The 2119-nt window shown below is 29.3% G+C and overlaps 1 non-coding gene across 1 annotated transcript; it reads right to left on the reverse strand.

Moving 5' to 3' along the window:
* Nucleotides 1-201: 201 nt before the first annotated feature.
* Nucleotides 202-2112, reverse strand: LOC107878028. Its single transcript, XR_007051630.1, has 4 exons — nucleotides 1197-2112; nucleotides 1012-1054; nucleotides 887-943; nucleotides 202-663 (listed from the first exon to the last, which is right to left on the reverse strand). It is a non-coding gene; the product is annotated as an uncharacterized LOC107878028 (transcript).
* Between the last annotated feature and the right edge of the window lie 7 nt (nucleotides 2113-2119).

Here is a 2119-nt window from a genome sequence, read left to right on the forward strand (position 1 = left end):
AAAAAAACTTAATTATATTAGCTAGATTAATGAAGAAGAAGAAATTATGTCATTCAAAAATCCTCCTAAGCTATAATACAAGCATTAGTAGAATAAAATCATAAAATAAAATCTTGCAAAGAACAAAAATCCAAACAACATATATTTTTAATTTCAATAGTAGTGATCAGCTCATAGCTTCTTCCCACGCATCTTCACAAAAGTGCTATAATCCAATACTAATATATATATAGGCCACTACTAATTAATCAAACTGTAAATAGACACGATTCTAGTTGAAATCTAAAAGTTCACTATGAATTAAATTTTGAACATTAATATGATTCATATAAGTATGGGTAACCTTAATTATTTTCTTCGTCTAATAATTATAGTAAATTTTTTAAAGACATTCTTTTATTAATTGTGTTCATAAAAAGAACTATTAAATCAAAGTTGTTCATTATTGATGTGCATGAAGACTACATTAAAGAGTGGTAGTAAGATTTTTGTATCAAAAATATTATTCAGTCACATGTATAGGTAGGAGGAGGCATTAAGAAAATTATGGTGGTTTGAACTTGAGGAACATACTGCTGACACAATGGCATTCATTTGTTGGGTTGTGAAATCATTCACCTTTAAAAACATGACCAATATGGCCTCCACGAGCTGCATAACCGTCTGGATATGGCAGATAATCATGCAAATCAAGTGTTAGAAATGTTTGAAAAAAAAAAATACTTGCACTCTATAATTTTAGCAACTCTATCATTAGAAATGAGGTCGATGGAGCACTCAGTTTCTAACATATTGAGGTTGGGAGTCTGAGTCATCAAAAGAGCAAATTGAAAACGAGTTATGATAAAATGATCTATAAATAGTTAGAAAGTAAAAAGACACATACTGATCTAGCTAGAATATATTGAGAATCTCATATTGCGATTTATGGCACCGGGAAGACCTGCATTAAAAGAAGGCCGATAGTAACCGATTATAAAATACAATCAGAATATACGATAATCATTTTACCCAAAAAATTCCTCAAATCCACCCGATGACATTCATCTACCACCTGTAAATTACAACAAAATAATACGATAATAGAAATATCAAAAAAACACAATTAAAATGTAACCTTTATAAAAAAAAATTTCTCAAAGCTGGATCAAACATTCATCTACTGACTATCTTAAAAAACAACAACAAATACTCACATGAGGAAATAAGCATAAAACAACATTCGATAGAATCGTTGAACTCAAAGGTGAAAGAAATCGCAACACCATTCTCCCACAACACCTAATGCTTCATCATCATTATTAAATGTTCCTATTACCCATGCCTTTGCCCCAGCAACTGTCATACTATCCTGTAGGAAGCAAAAGAAGACAAAGTTAGATAACTAATTAGTAGCATCAGTTTTTCAGATGTAGATTTGTTGTCATCATATTTCATCAAGCATGAGCTTGATATGCCAGCCTCAAAGCCGATCGACATTCATCTGCTGCCTGTAAACTACAATAAAACAATATTATAATAGAGATATCAAAATAATATAATTAGACCTAACCATAATGAATTTACATTAACTTGAAAAGAAACAAATTTTACATAAACTATAACGAAACAATACGATATGTGAAATATTATGTTAACCTTTACACATGATTATCGAGATACCAACCCTTAAACCAAAATTTTACATAAACTATAACTAAATAATACGATATTTGAGATAAGATATTATGTTAACCTTTATACACGATAATCGAGATATCAACCTTCAGACATAAAGTCAACCGACATTTTTTTAATACATGTAAACTACAATAAAACAATATGATAATTAAATCTAGTCATAACAAATTCTACAAAAATCTAAGGAAAAGGAACGAAAAAAATTTTAGAGGGAGAATATAACCCTAAAATTGATGGTTGAGCAGTTACAACCATATCATCTAAATATATATACACGTATGATGGTGGCCGTATCTCTTATTACAAGAGAGTTGTGTATTTATATTACAATTCTAATTATGGTTCTAAATATTAGAATTATTATTAAATAATAATTTGATACACAAGTAGGAAATTGTAATATGTCGAGCAATTAGTTAAAAGTGTGGTTGCTACAGTG

Source organism: Capsicum annuum, unplaced genomic scaffold, assembly GCF_002878395.1.
Source record: "Capsicum annuum cultivar UCD-10X-F1 unplaced genomic scaffold, UCD10Xv1.1 ctg80929, whole genome shotgun sequence".
Taxonomy (NCBI): domain Eukaryota; kingdom Viridiplantae; phylum Streptophyta; class Magnoliopsida; order Solanales; family Solanaceae; genus Capsicum; species Capsicum annuum.